This window comes from Nicotiana tabacum, chromosome 15 (assembly GCF_000715075.1).
Source record: "Nicotiana tabacum cultivar K326 chromosome 15, ASM71507v2, whole genome shotgun sequence".
Lineage (NCBI taxonomy): Eukaryota > Viridiplantae > Streptophyta > Magnoliopsida > Solanales > Solanaceae > Nicotiana > Nicotiana tabacum.
Genome location: NC_134094.1, coordinates 63,274,803 through 63,298,197, shown reverse-complemented (window position 1 = coordinate 63,298,197; position 23,395 = coordinate 63,274,803). Strand labels below are relative to the sequence as shown.

Sequence of the window (23,395 nt, the reverse complement as noted above, 5' to 3'; positions counted from 1 at the left end):
TTCTTTATGTGATGAATAGGGTAAGAAGAGAGTTGATTAATATTTACAAAAAAATTATGAAAATAAATAAACCAAAGGATAATTAATTATGGCAAATGAATAATGAAATAAGTTTATATTTATGTGCATGTGAATAACAAAATATATGAAATGACTTTAAATTTTTTTGGAATTGGTGAACAAGATGTGAAGAATGCAATTTAATATTTTTAAAAGAATGGATTAGGTAAGAAGGGGATAATATATGATTTGACTAAAGTACAAAGTTTAATGAAGGATAGGACAAAATGTAAGACAAGGTTAAAGGATGTACAAACACTATATCTTACACTTTTGTCACGACCCCAATTTTCCTTCGTAGGATGCCGTGACGGCACCTAGTCTCTAAGACTAGGTAAGCCTAACACTTACTAAATTAATAGAAGAATTCAATCACCAATGATAAATATGAAATAGAAATCTTTATACACAACATACAATTCCCAAAACCGGTAGTACACGTCATAAGTTCTACTAACTTTGCTAGAAAAATTTCTAAATGCAACTGTTCGGGAACAGTACAATTAAAATATCAGAAGGTGACTCCGAGGCCTGCGGACGCGACGGCAAGTTTACCTTGAGTCTCCACAGCTCGACCAGTCAGCTAATAATCAACAACAACTGTGGCACCTGAAACTACACAAATATGTGCAGAAGCATAGTATGAGTACACCACTACGGTACCCAGTAAGTATCAAAACTAATCTCGATGGAGTAGTGACGAAGAGCAGTCAAGACACCTACCAGACTAAACAACCTGAACAAGTGTGAAGGTGAACTAACAGAGAAAAACAATATTAATATACAACTAAGCAGGATAAGGAATACCAAACGATACTTACAACGAGACACCAATAACAATAATATTTAATAGGAAGCAGTGAGGTAATAATGTCGTAGAGTAAGCTGGACACAGTCTAAGTCAGGTGAAATCAAAATAAAGGAAAAACCAGCAACAACTCAATAATAACAACCGATGTCACACCAGATTTGTTCAATCATTTTCACGAGGTACCGAACCTCATAATCACAGCTCACGGGTCCCAATTCTTGAACCCTAATCACTTGGCATCTTGTGCCCACATTACAACTCATATCTGCACAGACGACTCACATGCCAATAGAACATCTCTCACACATAAGGCAAGTAGACAAGAGTACGTATAATGGTTAATGACGTCAGGATTCACCTTTTGAAACTGATATGGGTGATTTAACACGTGTATGCTTGTGCAAGTGTTCCACCACAATTCCAGGCAACAAATAGGAGTAGAGACAATGAATGACCCATAAAAAACGATCACCAGCAACAACTCAATAATAACAACCGCTGTCACACCAGATTTGTTCAATCATTTTCACGAGGTACCGAACCTCATAATCACAGCTCACGGGTCCTAATTCTTGAACCCTAATCACTTGGCATCTTGTACCCACATTACAACTCATATCTGCACGGACGACTCACATGCCAATAGAACATCCCTCACACAGAAGGCAAGTAGATAAGAGTACGTATAATGGTTAATGACATCAGGATTCACCTTTTGAAATCGATATGGGTGATTTAACTACGTGCATACTTGTGCAAGTATTCCACCACAATTCCAGCCAACAAATAGGAGTAGAGACAATGAATGACCCATAAAAAATGATCACCACGAAATGTACAGTGTAATAAAAGCAGCAATGAAATTTGAAGCAACGACCAGCACAACAAGATTAGCTACATAGAACTGAGCAAAAAGTGCATCACAGAGGAAAACAACAATCAAAGACAAGTGCACAGAAAAGGGAAAATGACAATAAGAGCCCTCCCGAAGTACCGCCTCGTAGTCTCAAATCGTAAAATGAATCACAACTTTTCTTATATCACCGCGAGAGCCTTTATATTTAGTTTTGAAAATTATTTTTCCGAAATAGCATCCCGCGTTTTAGCCCATCTTATCACACTGCATGACTTCTAGTAGTTCCCATACTATCCACGTGTTTCAAACACACCTTATCCCACCGCATGCGTTTCAACATTCAGACCTTATACCACTGCAGGCGTATCAATAATAACAACAGCATGACAGAAACCTCGTGCAACACAATAACAACCGCACGGCAGAAACTTTGTGCAATTAACATAATAATTTTCTCAACAAAACACGTATGCCAAAAACATAACTCAAATAAATGGCTTTGACAATATGTGCCCACATACCACAATATTTCCTCAAAACAGTTTCAATATCACAACCATATATAGCCCTCGGCTTAACAACACTGAATAAAATAGCAACAGCGACAATAACACGATAATACGGCCAGTAAATCAACTCAGTAACTTCAGAATACAAAGAAAACGGAAGAACGAACTTACAAAGAAAGACACTACAGAAAATAATAGTACAACATAGCAATAACTCAACCAGGATGAGATAATGTGTAGTAATAATTCCACAAAAGTACAATTCAATGATAAGAGGGATGACATGAATCAATGATTCGAGTTAAGGATAAGTTAACAGTGATAAGCAATAACAAATCTTCATTTAAGGTTGAGCAATTACGGAAGAGATACTACAAATTCAATTAAGGATAACTTCAACTATTGATAGGCAATTACGGAAAAGATAATAATAACTTCAATCAAGGATAAACAATTACGGAAAGGATAGCACGGCAATAAAAGATGCAATAATTTCAGTTAAGGCACATAAGAGTTTAATCGGCAATAAGAGTAGAACATGAAGCAATCAATTCAAATTAAGACATATAAGAGTGAATTTAGTAAATTGGGAGTTTAACATGACAAAACAACTTCATATTTAATGAACATATGAACCTAAGAGCCCTAAACGGTCAAATTTCCATAAATAAGCCCGAGTGCGTACTCGTCACCTCGCGTACACGACCTTCACATGACATAACTAGCACAAATGATTCAAATCCAAAGGGATAGTTCCCCACACAAAGTTAGGCAAGATACTTACCTCAAAGAAGCTAGACTGATACTCTAAACTGACCTTCTCGAGTGAAACATACTCCGGACGGCTCAAATCTAGCAAAATTAACTCCAAATCATAAATAAAACTCATAGTAAATAATTTCGGATATTAAAGCTTCAATCTTTAATAAAAACTAAAAAGTCAACCCAAAAATAAAACCCAGAGCCCACACCTCAGAAACCGATTAAAATTCACAAAACCCGAACGCTCATTCAATAACGAGTTCAACCATACATAAATTAACAAATTCCGATACCAATTCGTCCTTCAAATCGTCATTTTACATTTTAAAAGATTTGTACAAAATTTTCCATTTTCTTCAACTCAAACTACTAATTTAATGATAAAAATAAAGATGGAATCATGAAACATAATGAATTCCGGGTGAAGAAGACTTACCCCAATGATTTGCTTGAAAAATTCACGAAAAATCGCTCAAATCCAAAATCTACAACTCAAAATATGATGAAAATAGCTAACCCTCAAATTATAGTACTTTTATATTCTGAACAGTTATAACACATCGTGATCGCAGAAAATTCCACACAATCGCGAAGGACAAAAATGAAGTCTACCAAAATAACCCTACGCGAAAGCGAACAAACAAATGCGAACGCGAAACATAGCAACCTCCTAATACGCAGCCTCAGACCCGATGATGCGAAAGTAGAGAACAAATTCCTGATGCCCTTTCCAACTCCAACTCTACGCGAACGCAGAATAAGCATCACGAACGCGGACATAAACCAACTAGACCTTACACAATCGCGTGCAAAATGTCGCGAACGCGAACAAAAACACTTTACAATTTACATAAGTTTCTCAACTATAATTCCATACTTAAGATGATGGAATAAACCAACTGGCCTAAGTTTCACAAAGAATGGTATGATAGTCCAACTATAATTTCATACTTAAGATGTGTCAATTAAAAAATAATTTATATATAAATGATTCAAAAAGGTGCTCATACAATTGTAAGACAAAGACAAAATTATCTATTTTATTTTTTGAAAGATGACACGTTTTTATTTTATGTATGTCTGATTTAGTTAGGTGAATGCATATCAATCACATTATGAATGTATTCAACCTAGCATACATGAATAATTTTTTGAACTCACATAACATACAACATTATGAATTACAGATTATTAAGTAGATGCAATTTCCTAAATGGTTAGCAAATAGATAATATTAAAGCAAGCAAACAAACACATCTATCTACTACTTTACTATACTTTTGGTTTTGGGTACATCCATGAATGGGAAGTACGAAGCGGGGATCGATGAGGTATTTGTCTTCGATCTTTTTCCAAATGCCGTCTTTCGAAAGAGGCTTCGTATAATAGTACCTCGCAAGACAAGAAAAGTAAAATTGTTAGCGAAATAATATAACATAAAAGATAAGTTAATAAAGTGGCATGTTTTGAAAATGTTTTTGAAAAATTGCACTTGAAAATGATTTGCAAAAATATTTTTGTTTATGAAAAATTGTTTGCAAAAAATGTTTTTCGGAAATTATTTTTGAAAAATAGTTTTAAAAATAATATAGGAGGTTTAGATATGTGTTTTTCGATATCCGCCTAGACATGAGGAAGGGAACCGTCTCGGTAACGACTCCGGTGGCCAACTTTGTCGCCCTCCATAGTTTTATTGGTTCATCGCATCTCGTCTTTTATTCCCCAATGTTTATTATCATCGTCTCGTTATTTTGGGCCCGGTTTAGAAGGTCGTTCGTGGAATCGTAGCCTCAAAAATTACTGTGATCGGCCTGTGTAGTATTCTTGTTCCAATCTGCATCTCTTGCCAAAACCGAGTCAATCAAACGGACCCAAGTTCTACATTAATAAAGAGCAACAAACAGTAGTGGTCAAACCCATGTGCTGTAACGGGTAATTCTCATGTAATGTGTCAAAAGAGTAAATGGGCTTTCACAAGAGAACCAAGAACAATCTGAAACGGCAGCCAACAGTGGTGTAACAAACCACTTTCAAACCAAGATATGGCATTAATCAAAAAGTATAAACTATCACCATACGGGTCAAACAACAAACAAAATACCCGGCGAACAGGCGACGCGAACTCACGAGTAATAACGTCCAAACACAGCAAACAATCACAACCAAAGGCCTCAAATTGTTGGATGAAAGCGCAAGAACCAGTGGCCGCAAAACTCAGAGGTGGCCAGAAAGATAAGGTTCCGGGTTTCTCTAGATTTTAGCTTCATTATCAAAGGCCAGCGGTGCTACTTCAACAGCGATGACTCCGGAATAGCACCAGCAACATCAAGAGAACATGGCTTCGCCGGAGTCGACCGGAAAACACAGATCCGGTCAGATCTGTTTGCGTTTGACCAAATAAAATTATTTCCGGCGGGTTTTGAACAAAGCCGTGAAGGAACAGAGATGGGGGAAGCTTTTTTTATCTCAAGGTTGAGGGAAAACAGATGAAAAATGAAGGAGGAGGTGGCTGTCTATTGAGAAGTGAGGGTGAGAGACAAAGGGGAATCTCCAAAGATGGATATGCGGTTGTTCTCTCTTGGAGTTGAGAGAGTCCCTTTTTGAGATAGGAGGAGGCTGAAGGCTACTAGACTCGCCAGAATCCGGTGTTTGGCAGAGGCAGCAAGGGAGCTTGGCAGCTGTGGTCTCTTGAGAGAGAAGATGATGTTGAGAGAACTTTTTTAGGGTTCTTGTCAGTCAAAAATATGATAGTGTATTTTTTTGTGTGTAGTGTAAGAAAATATATTATAGTACGATGTATGTAAAAATATGTGGTTCTTGTTTTTAGTAGAAAAAAATAAATATAAAATAAGAAGAAAAATATGTAGTTGAAATGAAAAGGTGTCATGTCACGTCATATGACATATCACATCAGTGTCATGTCGCGTCAATATCTAGTCACATAAAATATTTTATCACATCGGATATTAACGGGACATTGAATTTGATCGAACTTGATCCTTATTTTGAAATCAATTCCACTGGCTTTCATATAATTACTAGACTGTGTTTTGTTTTTTGCTAATATACCACTAGGCTGAGATAATCAAAAATAAAACAACATATATCTGGAGGTCTCACAAAATGTAAGTGCGTAATAAATGAGAGTACATGGAACCTATTATCAAAGTCTTGTGTAAAACAATCCTTTGGAATTTGTGATCTTAAACAAGTTAAAAAGGAGCCCAGAGTATTTGTGTGGTTATAAAGGCTTCTCATTAAGGGTAAAATTATAAGTTTAAGTTAAATTGTTTCCAAATTTAGAAAGGGGTCATTCTTTTTGGAACGGACCAAAAAATAAATAGGTTCACATAAATTGGAAAAGAGGGAGTAGTACAAAAGGAACTAATAACCATAAACATTGAAGCAATCTAATTGATTTCAACTTGCAACACCTCTTTGAAAGGCCGGCTTCCTTTGTGAGACCAAAGTACCTGCAAAATTAACAAACATGTTAGAGAAAAAATCCTTCCTTCTCTCCTCCTTTAGGATTTGAGTTAGAAGGGTCATGTGATCTCCATCCCCTATTGCTTGCCTCCTTTCTCCATAATACTTTCTCATCATCTTTACTAGTGTGATCTCCTCCTCACCCTCTATATCATCTAGCACCTTCATCAATTAGTATTTGACTTGGCAACTCTTACCCTCAAATAGGGTATTTGAAGTTTGTCATTATTTAGAATCCTCCTCCCTTGCATGTCTAGTTCCCAAAATGAATGTACCTGTTGTATATGCGGTTGGTCCAAGGTCAAGTTAGCTAGATGATCAGCTAACTTGTTGCCTTCCCTCAGTACATGGACTAAATGAAATACACCCCAAGACAGTAATATTTAAATTTCATCAACCTGATTGGCTATACTCCAAGGTGGTTCCCAAATTTCATCCAGCTCATTTTTCATAAGCAAAGAATCAGTTTCAATTATGCATGGAGGAAATTGCTTTGGAATAATATACCTCAGGGCCTCCAGAATAGCTTGTGCCTCTGCTATGTTGTTTGTTGCATCCTCTACTGCATCTGCCTGGGCATAGATGAGATCTCCTATTCCATCCCTAATACAAAAACCATATGAAGCTCCTCCATTGTCTCCTCTACAAGCCCCATCAGTATTGCATTTTATCCAACACACATGAGGTAATTGCCACAACACCTTAGTATAACTCAGGTTAGGAACATGATGTGCTAACTTCTCATGTAGGTCTGGCCAGTTTGCTGTGACACCCTTGATGCCTGGTCTCCTCACTTTCAGCAGCATTTGGGTAGTCTTGGCATTGCTTGGTATACTGCCTTCAAACCTGTATTTCCCGATTTGTTCCACTATTCATTTATCAATTGTACCAGCTCCTTCCCTTGTGTTTTGATCCCTGCAGGTGCACAAATTAATTCCACACAGACCTGGCAGTTGGAGATGTCAAGAAGACATGAGATAGCGTTTCTTCTTTAGGATTCCTACAACACCAACATCTTGAAGTTCTGCAGTACCCTAGCCTTAAGAACCAATCATCTAAAGGCAACTTTGCTTTCCACAACCTCCACATGAAGAAACTAATCTTGAAAGGCAATCCATTTACCTAAAATAACTTGTATAACTTGCTCTCCTCTCTTTTCTTCCTTATGTATTGTTAAGCAGACTTCACAGTAAATTGGCCATTTATTTCCAACTTCCACCAAGGCTTATCCTTCATTGAGTGATTTGAAGGTGGTGTGATTGTCTCTAGGATATGGTCAGCTAACTCCTCAGGCAGTAGCTCCCTCAATAGCACTTCATTCCATGTCCCATTCTCCACCACATCTTCCACATGCTTTATAGATTCATCACACCAATAATCTGGACCTGAAGCATGGTAAAGAGCTTCAAGTCCAGTCCAAGTATCATACCAGAAGTAGGAGCTGCCATTCTTCAGTTGCCACCACAATTGATGCTCCACCTCGTCTCTCATTTGTAGCATTTTCCTCCACAAATGGGATCCAATTCTCCAAGGAACTAGCACCTCATTAACCTTCTTGCAGTATTTGTTTCTCATAAATATAGACCATAATGTGTCTTTTGTTCTATAGTTCAATCAAAGCTTGGCAAACAATGCCTTAGACACATCATGTAAGGATCTAAAGCCAAGACCTCCCTCACTTTTAGGCAGACATAAATTATCCCATGAAGCCCAATGTCTAGCCTTTCCATTGCCTAAATTGCTCCAGTAAAACCAAGCAAACATCTTGTGTAACTCATTGATCACATATGCCGGTGGGTTAACAACTGACAAAAGATGAGTTGGCATGCTCTCCAGCACATGTGCAATCAGGACTGCCCTACCACCAATTGATAGTAGCTTACCCTTCCATGATGATAATCTCTCATGTACTTTGAAGACGATGCCCTTGTAGAAATTTTTCTGTCTCCTGCTGTAAAATATAGGGTATCCCAAATATGTGAATGGAAAGGGATGTCTTTGAAACTCAGTAATCAAATGGATTGTGTTAGCTTCATCTGTAGGTACACCTTCATGCATATAAAAGGAAGATTTTTCTTTGTTGATCTTCTGACCTGAAGCTGTCTCGTATTCCTCCAATATATTCATGATAAGCTGAACTGACCCATAATGAGAAGAACAGAAAATAATTGTGTCATCTGCCTAGGATAAGTAGTTGATGTTTTGACTCCACTTTGGCATACCAAATCCTATGAAATCAGGATTGTCAAACAAGGCATCCAAGGCTCTCCCAAGCACTTCAGCTGCTAGAATGAACAATGTAGGAGAGAGAGGATCACCTTGCTTAACTCCCTTTGAAGATTTGAAAAATCCATTGGCCTGCCCATTCAAGAGAACTGAGTACCAATTGTTGGACACTAATCTAAAGATCATGTCAATGAACACCTCTCCAAATCCCATTTGTCTCAGCACCTTTGTCAAAAACAACCATGAGACTCTATCATAAGCATTTGCCATGTCCAATTTGAATACCACATCAGATGGCTTCCCTCTCAATCTAATATGAGATATGATCTCTTGAGTTAATAAGATATTCTCAACTATGCTCCTTCCTTTGACAAAACCTGCCTAATTCAGAGAGATTAAAGAAGGCAGTAGATCTACTAACCTCTCATGAACAACTCTGGATATGATTTTGTTAGAAAAATTGCTCAAACTGATTGGCCTCATGCCAGAAAATATAGCTACATTCTTCTTCTTGAGAAGCAATACAAGATTTGTGTGGGTGATGAACTTTGGGAGTTCAGCACCACAATAGAAAGCCTTGACCATGTTGAGCACATCTTCGCATATTATCTCCCAACTCGCTTGATAAAATTGTCCCATGAATCCATCTGGACCACTGGCACTATCACCATTTAATCCAAAAACTGCTGCCTTGACTTCCTCCATTGTAGGTTCTGCCCACAACCTTTCATTTTGCTAATCAGTAATCATTTTAGGAACATGCTGAATGATGTCAAAGTTTACTGGAATTCTTTCTTCTGTGAACTGGGCTTGAAAGAAATCAACTGCCTCCTTAGCCATTCCCTCTTGTGATTCTATCCAATTGCCATTATCATCCAGTATTTAAGTGACCTGCAGCCTTTTCCTTTTACCTCTAACATGAGCATGAAAGAATTTTGTGTTTCTATCCCCATCTTTAAACCACTTCATACTAGCCTTTTATCTCCAAAATTCCTCCTCAAGGTGATAGTACCTTGTAAGATTTGCTTCTACCTTGTGTAGTTTAGCCCTATTTTGTGTTGTTGGATTCAATTCAAACTCCACCTCATGAACCTTAATAACATCCTCCAATGATGTAATTTTCTTAAATATGTCTCCAAAGGTCTCCTTACTCCACACTGCCAATGTTGTCTTCACCTTCTTCAGCTTGTTTTGAAATAAAATAAATAGATTTCCCATGCCATCAGTCACCCAATTCTCCTTTACCACATTCAGAAAAGACTTATGCTTAGCCCAGAAATTAAGAAATTTTACATGTACTGTATCAATGTTACGTGATTATAGCAAAGGAGCATGGTCTGAGCCATACTTGATCAAGTGCTCAATTTCAAGTGCTGGGAATAGATCAAGGAACTGTTGATTTGAAAATAATCTATCGAGCCTCTTAAATATGCAATCAATATCCGACTTTCCATTCCACCAAGTATATAAACTTCCCTTAAATCCTAGGTCATACAATGTACATGTGTCCACACAATGTGCAAAGTCTTCTACTTCCCTCATAGAAACAGGCATGCCTCCATATTTTTCCTCCTCAGATAGAATCACATTGAAATCTCCTCCAACAAGCCAAGGAGATTCCATATCTGAAGCTAAGTGATACATTGAGTCCCATAGCTCAATTCTTTCTATAGCATCACATTTGTCATACACTAATGTCACATATAACTCCTTGTTCAGATTTCTATGGAACAATTTTAATGTCATTTGTTGTTCCATGTCCATCACAATGTCAACCTCGATATCTTCATCAACAAAAGCCCATATCTTTCCATTCATCTTATCATAAGCAGAATGAATTTCCAGCTTCCTTCTATACTCCTCCAGCTTGTTGATGTCATGCCAAGTTTCCATCAATCCAATCAAGTAAAAGTTATGCTTTCTATGTAGGTTAAGCAATTTATTGAAAGCTTTCTATGTGTTAATCGACCTCACATTTCAAACTATAGCATTATCCATCAGATTATTTGGAATTAAAGATCACAATCATCTTTGGTTGCATCCTTAAAGGGACACTATCTTTGTTGTCTTTCTTTTGCCTTCTTGGGGGTTTGCCAGCTGATTTCTTTGTATCCATATTCTTAGGTGGGATGTCTCCAACTCTAGATACTTGTTGAAAGTTTGCATCTATCAATTCATCTTGAAAATCTTAACCCAAATCCTCTTGATCTCCTTTGTCATCATCTATCACTTAAAGAGCTAACAAGTTTGGTTCATGGTTTTTGGCAATCATTCCAAGCTCCTTTTGACCCATGTTTTTAATATGAACTCCCTTTGCCAATATTCCATTGGTGACACTAAATGTTTTTCCTGCTAACAGTCCAGGATCATCTATTGTAGGTGCAACAATTTGAATTGCTTTATTATTTTTGCCCAGTTTCAGAAATTCCCTTCCTAGTTGTCAAATCAATTTGATCACGAACCCCGTTTGTAGCTTCCTTTAACACCCCAACATTGAGCTCCTTAACACGCATAGCCTCCTGAATCTCTTTGAACTGCAGGGCTTACACATCACCCATATTAGGATTCTCAGAAATCACTGTAGCCAGTTTCCCAATTTTTACTGTTCCATTAAGATCAGTAGTCCTTCCTTGAGTTGTTTGTTGATTTGCCATCACTGTATCCTTTGAAGCATTTACATCAACCTTGTCAACCTTTCCCTACCCCAAAATCTCCAACTGATCCAATTGCGTAACAAGCTTCTTTATATATTCCCTGATCTTCTCCAATCATCGGATTAGGTAATGATTGGTTTTTCCCTTCTCTAACTTCAACCCTAGTTTCTGAATTTCTAGGATTTACTGTAGATATTGGGCTTACCACAACTGCTGCTTTAGCAAGAATGATGCCTCTTTATTCCTTGCTTCTGGTACTAATATTTGTGGTATTTTGAGCCTCCATAAACTCAACTTCATCATTCCATAACATTTTATCAGAACTGACTTCAATGTTAGCTACATTCCCCTTTGAATCATCATAGGTTTGCGATGTGATTTCATGACACGGATGATTCAAATTCATCTCTCTCAATTTATCCTTACTCGTTCCAAACCTCCTATGGACCCACTCAATCGTGAATTCATCTCTCTCAATTTATCCTTACTCGTTCCAAACCTCCTATGGACCCACTCAATCGTGGAAATCTTTTTGTTTGCCTCCTTAATCCCAATCTCAACATCAGTAGGACTAGGAATTTGATTTACCAAATTTTGCACTCCTACCTTATTTGGAGTATCTTTTCCAGTAGATGTAGAATTCGCCTTCTTTGCCCCAGTCATCTCCTTGTTTAACACCTTTTCCACAGCTTCCTTCTTTATTTGTTTTTGTACATCAATCTCACCTTCTTCTAACAAGGCAAACTTATTACTAGTTTGCACTAGACTATTAGATTTTTATTTTCCAACATCATCAGCTTTTCCAGTTAACTCCTTTCCTTTCTTCTCCTTCAACTCTTGAGTATTCGTAACATCTCCACTCCCAGCCTCGTAGATTATATACCCTCTATTGTCCCTTTGATACTTATTCTTCCTCCTTTGCATATATTCATTCCTTGTAGCATTTGGCACTGGCTTACCTAGTACTTTTCCACTTGTTAGGACCTTCGAAGAAGCTACAGCAGTTCCAACAACATCACTTTGCAAAATAATGTTCTTCTCATCGCCTTGATCATTATCTTCTTCATTTATTTTTTTGTTAAACTCTGGATGAATAACCCAGCATTCACTCTCGTTATGGCCATGTTTCTTGTAGGTTTTGGAGTATTTAGGGATATAGTCATATTTGATCTTCACCCATTTTGATTCCTCAGGGCCACTTTCATCTTCCTCCTTAATGATCTTAATCCTTTGAGGCAGTGTTGCTAGTAAATTCACCTCAACTTTGACCTTAGCACAACTAGGTCTTGTGCCATTTTGAGTGGCCAGATCAACATGAAATGGCCTACCAACTGCATTAGCTAATGAAAACATAAAGTCCTTACCAAAAAAGTTAGGATGAAGATCCAAAAACGAAATCCACACAATTGCAATGGGAGTTTCCTCGTCAGGTTTCCACCATGGGAACCACTTAGTGCATCTCATCTGCATAAATCACTTTGAACCTTCAAATAAAAGGTTGGATTGGACATCAAGTGAATATAATCCTCCATTAATGACAGCTTAATCAAAACATGTGTATCCTCAATCAAGCCTATTGAACATGGGCCTTTTTAATTCACATTGGATTGGTATAGCCCTTCTCAACTAGTGTATCACAGGTTTTCCATAGGAGAATTTGCCCAGGACTGCTAGATGTAATCCTTGCCGTAATGTAAATTGTTTAACCTCAGTTTTCTTCCATCTCACCATTGGTTCTCCATGCAGATACTTGATGGGGTTTAGGTTAACAGTGTTTACGTGCATGGGGGCATTTAATGTTTGGGGCTGGAGGATTTTTGCATAGTTTGTGATTGTAGTAGGTTTGTTAGATATTTGGGGAAGCTATTTAGGGTTGTCTGACAACTGACCAACCTCCATTAGAGGCTGAACAGTGGCCGGCGAGGCCATGGAAGCTAGGTTTAGGAGTCAAGTTAAGGGTTTTTTCATGAGAGAGAAGAGAGCACTGGTACAATTCTTTTCATACTAGCATGTGTTGTGAATTAAAATATAATTATTTAATTAGAAAATTTTGTATTATTTACTCAAAAATATAATTATTACAATTGTGTCGTAGTAATTATTATTTTATTTTTGAAAAGACAATAAATTAATAGAATATCCTAATGTTGAAAAATAGGACCATTATCAATAAATCGCTTAAAATTTAAAAAAACGCACAAAAACGTTAGCATTTAACTAATTACGATAAAACAATAAAATTTCCATGTTTTGTAAAAATAGGAGTAATTATCAATAAATTGCATTAAAGCTAAATAATGTGCAAAAAACTATATTTTTATCATTTTTTACTAGGAAGCCTGTAGAAGTCATTTTTTAAATACGGAGGGTCAAAATTGATTGTCAACAGCTGCCCCTCTTTGACCGGAGATGATGTAAGAGTCTTCGGACAAAGAAATTGACAACATACTCAATTTTGACCTGACACGACAGGATGTGGAATGAGGAGGTTTTGAAGAATGTGACCGAACTTTGGTATTTGAGTTGCCTACATATCTCAGGTTGCACGAGAATCAGGCCGCATGTAGTTCTAGAGGATTGAGTACTACTTATGAATCGTAGCCTCAAGGAGTGGAAGACAAATGTTTGAGGACGAAAAGGTTCGTGTGATCTCGACATTGCTCCTAAAATTGCCCTAGTGTTGGACTGTGGTAACACTGGGACGTGGGAGTTGGATGATAGGTGGATTTGATTGGATGGATTTTGATGCGGATGCGGCTGATCTCTATGTTGAGTTTTCCTACATATCTCGGATGTAACGAGAATCATGCCGATTGTAGTTCGAAAAGGCGATGGGATGATTTTGAATTTTGATTTTGAGAGTTTCCCCAGCGTCAAACTATGATGACACTGGTTTTTTGTAACTATGAGGATTCGGATTGCCTAGACACCTCATGTAAATGAGACGTAAAAATGATAATTGGGGACATGACACCGATTGTTGTTGGAAAGATTGATGACCGTCCTCAAAATCTGCCCCGGTTTATTTGCCAGAAGATAATTCCACGTTGTGTCGTGTCTTTGATTAGGAGAGTTGACGATGTATGGATTATGCTTCTATTTGGATTGAGAAGATGGATTTGTGATTTTTTGAATGAAATAGTGTCCCAAGTTGGAACTCTAATTCAAAAGGGATTCGTGTTAGATACTGGTCCGAAGTGATCAGAGCACTTTGATTTTTTGAAAGAAATCCGGACTGTGTACCGGTTCGAAGTGATCAGAGCACTTTAGTTTTTTTTTTTAAAGAAATTCGAATCGTGAACCGGTTCAAAATGATATCAGAGCGTTTAAGTCTAAAATATCCACATTAGAAGGTGGGCGCATGTAAAATTGAACATGAAATGAAATGCCCATTGTTCAGGAGGGCGCTTGGAAGATTGACTTTGAAATGAAATGCCCATTGTTCAGGAGGGCGCCAGGAAATTTGGTTTTGAAAGGAAATGCTCATTGTTTAGGAGGGCGCCTGGAAAAGTTTGCCTTTGAAATGAAATGCTCATTGTTCAGGAGGGCGCCTGGAAATGCAAGAAACTATTTTTTTTATGTAAGAAATTGATGAAGAGGGTTATGTTATTATTGAATCATGTAAGCAATAAACGCAAAATGATAGAATTTTGAAATAATATGGATGGGTCTGACTAAAACTGCCTATGTATCCCAATGGAATCAGGCCAAAACGTAGTTCGATTGCAAAAGATGACTAAATATTATGTGGATTGCCTATGTATTCCTACCAAAGGAAATCAAGTCGCGACGTAGTTCAGAATATAAAGAAAAAAAATTTGGTTTTATATTACAAGAGTGGGACTGGACCCTACGTGGGTTGCCTACGTATCCCCCGTGGGAAGTCAGATCGGACGTAGTTCTATTACAACAAGATCTAACTCTACTGTCAACAAAATTTGACTCTTTTTCTGTATTTTCCGTTGTTTTTGTAGCTTTTTGTAGAGAATATTTGAAAATTTGAAGAGTAGAGAAAGACTGTGATTTATTGATCAATCATCATCTCTTTTTTTACTTGACGTTGGTTGGTACCAACAATTAGTTTTGTGCATAAGAATTTCTACCATATACTTTTCAGAGAACCGAGATCAGCTTATGGGTAATTCCTATAGATTCGAGCGGTACCTCAGGCATACCTAAGTATCGACAAGATTTGTTCGACTTGCTTTAGTCAAAGGTTTTCAATTCTGCCTAACTCATGTTTCAAGTGCCTAACTACAAAGAAAGTCCTAACTTGCACACGTATTTGAAGTATCTTTTTGTACTTTGACTTTTAGGACATTTTGAGAAGTACACTCACACTCAAAAAGATGTTCAATACATGCAATTGAGATACCATATGCTTGACCTTTATGTGAGTATTCACTAATGTGAGAACACTTAGAATAAGATCATGTAGGGCTTTATCATTGGCTTGTAATGTAGGCTTAGGGTCGGGTAGGATATTCATTTGGGTTGAAACTGACTAATTCCTCCATAAGCACCGCACTGCATCCGTGTCTTTGGAGTTCAAACCATGCTTTGGCGCTTGATCTTGTTTAGCTCGATGACCCTTTCTTTGCTTTGACTTCTTTTGAACTTATAAGAGGTTCTTCTTCCATTTTTGGAGGTTTGTTTTCTTTTGTTTTGAGGTTTCTCCTGCTTTGCAAGAGTTTTTCCCTTCTTTGTTTTTCGTCGGGGTTCCTCATTTTTGAATTTGTAGAGTTTTTCCCTTTTTCTCCTTTTTTTCTTTGAATTTGTGGAAGTTTTCTCCTTCTTGTTGGATCCTCATTTTGAATGGTGAAGTTTCTGCCTTCTTTTCCTGAAGTCATGTCTCTAATTGTCTTGGACTTTGCATCTTTTGCCTTTTCATACTTGTTACCTTCACTTTGGTCTTCATCCGAAGTTACATGTTTTTAGTGCGCGCAGGGAGGTTGGGCCAAGAGAGGGGTAGTTCTCTTAAGTAGAAAAGGGTATAGGCTAAGATGTGGTTGTTGAAGAAAAAGGCTTAAAGCTCAAAGGGGGAATGCTAGGGATTGATGTGATTTGGTAGGCTAGAAAGGCTCAAATAGGTCAAAGAAGGCCTACAATCCTCTCCCAAACCAAGCGTTACTCAGGATTTTGCCTCAAGAGACATTCGGGCCAAGTTATAGATCTACAATGCAATACAATATGAAATGATGAGGTCGGCTTTGTTTTTACCCTAACTATAAGCACGAGATTTTCAAGCATCACTAAGGTATAATTTAGAGGCACCATAAGAGTCTATGGTTTATCCAAAGTTGATCCTCTTTTTATTTTTTCAATTTTAGACTTAATCAATTTTTTGTGATTTTATTTTTGATAAATGAGACCGAACCCGAAGGTTGCCTACGTATCTCATTGAAATGAGAATCAGCTCAAGCGTAGTTCAGGGAGGGTGGAAAGAAAATATTGTTTTATAGAATTTCATTTCATTTTTTTAAAATTTTCACTTAATCAATTTTTGCGATTTTTTGATAAAGAGAATTGAATGTAAAACGGGCTTTGTGGTCACCGTTCCGAAGCGCTATCGGAGCATTGAATGTTAGACGGGCTTTGTTACCGTTCGGATGCGATATCGGAGCATTGAATGTTAAACGGGCTTTGTAGTTACTGTTTCGTATAGGAGCATGGACAGGAAAGTAAAATAACGGATTGTGTACCATTCCGTATAGGAGCATTGTTAGTATGGGGGTGTGTACCGTTCTGTTTAGGAGCGTTGACAGAAAAGTAAAATGAGAGGTTGTGTATCATTCCATATAGGAGCATTGTTAGTATGGGGCTAGGTACTGTTTCGTTTAGGATCGCTGACAGGAAAGTAAAATGACGGGCTGTGTACCATTCCTTATAGGAGCATCGTTAGTACGAGGCTGGGTACCGTTCTATTTTGGAGCATTGACAGAAAAGTAAAATGACGGGTTGTGTACCATTCCATATAGGAGCATTGTTAGTACGGGGCTGGGTACCGTTCCATTTAGGAGCATTGACAGAAAAGTAAAATGATGGGCTGTGTACCGTTCTGTATAGGAGCATTGCTTGTACAGGGCTGGGTACTATTTCGTTTAGGAGCACTGACAGGAAAGTAAAATTTTCACACAATGGGAGGGATAAGAAAGTAAATCTCCGCACGATGGGAGTGATCGGAATTGAAACCTTTGCACAATGAGAGCATTTTCTGATTTTTTCAAAAATGAGATTGAACCCGGGGAGGGTCCTTGATTGATAATTTTTTATTTTTGAAAATAATATTGAACCCGTGAAGGGTCCTTGATTGATGATTTGTTTTTGATTTTTTTGAAAAATAAGACCGAACCCGAAGGTTGCCTACGTATCTCATCGAAACGAGAATCTGGTCAGGCGTAGTTCGAGAAGGTTAGAGATAAATGGGAGATATTTTGGATTTTGAATTTTCTCAAGAAAAGAGGATGATATTTTTCGGATTTTGATTTTGTTGTCTCACGGAGAGACTTCTGGAGAAGAAACAGAGGAAGGTATATATATTTTTATTTTTTTTTTATTTTTTGGAGATGATCCTTTTGTAAGGATTTCTTGTCAACCGTGACCCAAGTGGCCAGACTTGATCGATTCGTTTGGTTAAGGACGAGAAAACCCGGACCCATTATAGGTTTCGTACGTATCTTGACACGAGGTCAAGAATCAGGCACGCGTAGTTCGTGAAGATTAGGGATAGAGAAAGATGTTTCAGATTTTTTTGAATTTCCTCAAGGAGGAATTATGCAAAAAAATATTTTTGGATTTTGATTTTCCTTTGATGTCTACATAAAGACTTCGAAGTAACAGGGAAGATATATACATCTTATATTTTTTCAAAGATGACCCTTTCGCAAGGATATTCGGTCAGCTGTGACCCAAGTAGCCAAACTTGACCAACTCGTCCAATTAAGGACGAGAAAGACCGGACCCATGATGGGTTGTCTACGTATCTTGACCATGGTTAAGAATCGGGTACGCGTTGTTCGTGAAGGTTGGAGAGTATGAGATGTATGATTTTCAACACTTGTTTTACTTTCCTACTTCAAGGCATTACAACTAACTATATTAATTGCATCAAAGATATGTATTAAATGCAAAGGTATAGACAAACTCGGAGCGATGCCTCGTTGAACCCATGATTGGATGTGGTATGTCTGGAGTTGAAGAGTGTCTCCCTCAAGAAGATGTGCCCCAGCTGCTCCTTCAAACAGTTGCCTTAATTCCCCGGACTTTTTGCGATACAATTTTTAAGGTTGTCTCCCAATTAACTACAGGGATATTTTGTTGCGACCTTCCAGCTGTCCACATGAACCTTTTGGTGATCGTCCCCGACTATGAGCCGGGGCGATTATCTAGATATAAAAATAAAGTAAGAGTAGTGCCATCATAAAATGATGGAATCAAGAATTGTAACTAACACTCTCCTGATTATTTCCCGTTCAGTCAGATGCTATTTCCCGTACAGTCCCAGGATGATGCTCCTTTCGGCGATCCACGGGAATTATTTGATGATCGTCCCCGGTTGACAACCGGGAATGATATTATGATCTGAATATAGAGAAGTGGTGAGAACAGCAAGTCATGAAAAATTATAAATTTCATTGTAAAACTACTACTCTCCTGATTATCTGACTGATGTTCCACCAAGTCCGAGACTAGATGTTATCTCCCGTGAAGTGTCCGGGATAATGTACCTGTAAAACTCAGAGAAAAATGTTAGAATCCCTCTCAAGTGAAGTTATAGCATTAAGAGGGTGCAGAGTTAGGCCGTGCAACCAGCTAGGTATCCGATTATGATCGAAAATGCGATGTCAGCATTCCATGATGGTTCCGAAAATTGTGTTGTCCCTCTTGCGTCCAAATAAAAATTCTTAGTTCGAGGGAGGAAAATTGATTCGTGTTTACTTGAGGCTTTGCTTGTTCTTCTTTGTTTATCTGAATCGTGCGGGCATGATTTATCTCGAAGGCTGACTAACAACTTGTCCCTGTAACAAAATGGGTTGACTTGTACCGAATCTTGAAATTTGGGAAGTGAGAGTGAACACCATGACTCCACAGCCAGATGTTTGAAGAAAGGACTTGCATCCCATATTTTGGGATTTAAGTCGAGCGAGGGTTGGGGTAAGGCATGTATGGTATTTTAAGATTTGAATATTTTGAGTGAAGTTTAGTTGAAGCTCTCGGAGATTCCTGGGTCAAGAGCATCATTTCACTGTTCCAAAAGAATGCCCTAATTTTTAGTACTGAGGAAATTATTTTGAAACTTGTAGAGATTGAACACAGTGACTCCATAGACAGATGTTTGAAGAAAGGACTTGCATCCTGTATGTTGGAATCCAAGTCGAGTGAGAGTCAGAATAAGGTAAGCATGGTATTTTGATGTTTCGATTTTGGGTGAAATTTGTTTGACGCTCTCGGAGGTTTCTCGGTTGAGAGCATCATCGCACTATTCTAAAAGAACTGCCCCAGTTTCGTACTGAGGAAATTAATTTGAAACAGTGGAGAGATCGAACCCTTATGTAAGGTTGCCTACGTATCATGCCAGGGCAAGAATCAGGTCAAAACATAGTTCGAGCCAACTACTGGAATTATGTGATTTGTATGGTTGTCATAGGTGAGTGATTATTGGGTGGGTGATTATGAATGAGAATTCTTGGGTGGGTGGGTGGAGATTGGTAACCATTGAATAAGAGATAGACAGTATCATAGCGCATGGATCTGTCTCAAACGATGGAAGCCAACGAAAATGTGAGATGTATGATTAAGAAGAATACATCAAATTACTGGAAGATATACCAAATTAGATTGAAATATCTTTGAAAAAGATGGTAGGATTATGGAAATGGTCATGAAGACCGAAATGGACATGTGTATTTAAGAAGTCAAGGTTCAACATAAGTCAACCAGAGTTTAGTCAGACAAAGAGAACCCGATAGTGGATAGCAAATATAATGTACATGCAACAGATAAAGAATACATAACAATAGCAGACAAATAATATATAACAAATATACAAAGAATATGTAGCAAGTAAAGGATGAAAGGATTAATTCAGCTAAAGCAAGCTGCAAGATTGTGTGTACAGTGACCTAGGAATTCTAAGAGTAGATTTACCTAGACTCGGACGTGTGTTAAGGACAACTGCAGCATGGTACGTAGTTAACCTCGTCTGCCAATATCTGAAACTAAGGAGTTTTGAAAGAAGGTTTGGAGGGGTTAAAAGACAACCCTCGTGTGACTTGTATGTGATTGTGTACGACCATGTGTCGACAGAAAAGTGATTACAATTCAATAATACAGCACCAAAGTATATGACAAAGCATATACAACATTGGCCTCTCTAAAAGCATAAACAACATAGCATGTGTAAAAGCATATATAACATGAGCATGACAAAGAATATACAGCTTGAAGTGTGTGACATAGAATATACAACACAGTCATATGTAACAGAATGTACAACATAGATATGTGGGAAGCATATACAACATGAGCATGACAGAGAGTACGCCGCTTGAAGCGGATGGCAAAGAATACACCACTTAAAGCATATGACAAAGAATTTACTACTTGAAACGCATAACAAGAATATACCATTTGAAGCGCATGACAATGAATAGACTACTTGAAGCAAATGTATTACAAAGAATATACCGCTTGAAGCAGAGAATATACAACTTCAAGAATAGAGCAAACAACTTAAAACGAAGGATATACAACTTGAAGAATATACGGCGTATCATGTGACATAAAGAATAGAAATTGGAGTATTGGAGAACCTGTAATCCCTCAAGCAATTAATCATATCCGTTGTGGTTAGAATCTCAAGTATCCCCAGTAGAGTCGCCATGTTGTTGCACCTTCTTTTGCACAAGACAAAACAAACTACAACTTATAGTACTCTACATGGTTAATTAAAGTTTAGAGTCACCACCTAGTATTTAAGGTATACTAGCACACCTATACTACACTACGTAATGTACATTTGATTATGGTCTACGAAACTGTTGAGATTCTGAGTAAGGGTTCAAGTTATCTCGAGGGGAAAGTGTTAGACATCCCTCAAGATCCACAAAATGTGGTTCCTATGGACTCGATCAAATAAGTGAGGGAAGGTTCAAAAGAATGATTAATTTAATATTTACAAAGAATTATGAAAATGATTTGGAATGAAGAATGATTGAATATGAACATCACATGGTAAAACTAGTGATATTTATGTGTAACAGAATATGTGCAAGGATGTGGATAAAGAAAGTATGTAAAAGAGTTAAATTTTAATGACTAAGTGAAGTGTATCATCAAGTAAAGCATTTACAAATTAACCAAATAACTTTGAGTTGAAGGAATAATCTCGAAAGAATTCAGTTGTAAACAAGATAAACTATTATAAGAAAATGTGTCTAGAAAATGATTGATCGAGAGTGGAAAAAAGAATTACCTTTGAATAGTTTTTTTAATGTGATGAATAGGGTAAGAACAGAGTTGATTAATATTTACAAGAAAATTATAAAAATAAATTAACTAAGGACAATTAATTATGGCAAATGAATAATGAAATAAGTTTATATTTATGTGCATGTGTAGTAAAAGGTGAATAACAAAATGTATGAAATGACTTTCATTTTTTTGGAATTGGTGCAAAAGATGTGAAGAATAGAATTTAATATTTTTAAAGAATGGATTAGGTAATAAGGGGACAATATATAATTTGACTAAAGTATAAAGTTTAATGAAGGATATGACATAATGTAAGACAAGGTTAAAGGATATACGAACACTATATCTTACACTTTAGATCTAGTAAATAAAATATGAAAGAATTTGTTTTAAAATGGACGAACATGTAAAAGAAGATGCTAAAGAAATGAAGATGTAAGAGAATATATAAAAGATAAGTGGAATATTTCTAAATTGACTGAATGAATATTAATTAAAGATATACTTTGAAAAAATATATTTTATGCACCAAGATTAACCATTTAAGTGAAAAGCTAAAATATAAAAATAGAAATTTACTCTAAATGATTGGTAAAAGTGAAAAAGAATAACGTTTGAGCAATCTTAGTATATATAATGGATGAACTAAAAGAATTGATTTGATGAATAATGAATGTGTCACGACCCAAAATCTACTAAAGGCCGCGATGGCACCTAACACCGCCGTCAGACAAGCCAACGGTGATCGATCATCTTATTTACTCATTTTAGTATTTGGAAATCATAATTTTCATTAATTAAATTGTATGAAATAGAATTTATAGGGTAAAATGATAATAACTATGTGCACTACCATACCAATCACCCAGAAGAAGCCTCCAAAATCCGGTGTCACAAGTGCATGAGCATCAACTAGAAAATATAATAAAATACAACATCTGTCTGGAATAAAAAGTAGACAAGAGAATATAAATAACTCAGATGGAGATTCTTCATGCTACGGATCGTAACATGGAATGCAGCTCATGGTAAAGTCCCCACAATGGCTGCGCCTTTGCTCCCAAAAGACCACCAGATATATATGTACCTCCACAATAGGTGCAGCAAGTGAAGCATGAGTACGTAAATCAACGCGTACCTAGTAAGTATCTAGCCTAACCCCGAAGAAGTAGTGACGAGGGGTCGACATCGACACTTACTAGTGGTCAGATAAATCATGTACAGTAAGAAGTAAGCAGATGTGAGGCAGAGTAAATAAACGAAATAAACAAGTGTAAATGCGTGGTATAATCCTCCTCTCGACAATAAACTCAAGCTCTCAATTAGCAGTTACCTCCTCAACCGGAGCATATATATATACTGGACCACACCAGATAGATCATCACAATCCAAATCAACAAAACTCGCAGATACAGTGGTTTCTTGTCAAATATTACGCACGATTCTTTAAGAGTATTTTATAGAAATGCCGAGGCGTACGGCCCGATCCCATCATACCGTGTGCACTGTCGAGGGTCGAACGGCACGAACCATAGATTCATCTATTATACTGCCGAGG

The 23,395-nt window shown here is 37.3% G+C and overlaps 2 long non-coding RNA genes across 2 annotated transcripts; both read right to left on the bottom strand.

Annotated features, from left to right (window-relative positions):
• Nucleotides 1-448: 448 nt before the first annotated feature.
• Nucleotides 449-3,161, bottom strand: LOC142169451 (uncharacterized). Its single transcript, XR_012699277.1, has 2 exons — nt 3,021-3,161; nt 449-675 (listed from the first exon to the last, which is right to left on the bottom strand). It is a non-coding gene; the product is annotated as an uncharacterized LOC142169451 (long non-coding RNA).
• Nucleotides 3,162-4,060: 899 nt separating this feature from the next.
• LOC107762884 (uncharacterized) lies at nt 4,061-5,752 on the bottom strand. The gene is made up of 2 exons (XR_012699276.1): nt 5,100-5,752; nt 4,061-4,876 (listed from the first exon to the last, which is right to left on the bottom strand). It is a non-coding gene; the product is annotated as an uncharacterized LOC107762884 (long non-coding RNA).
• Nucleotides 5,753-23,395: the final 17,643 nt, after the last annotated feature.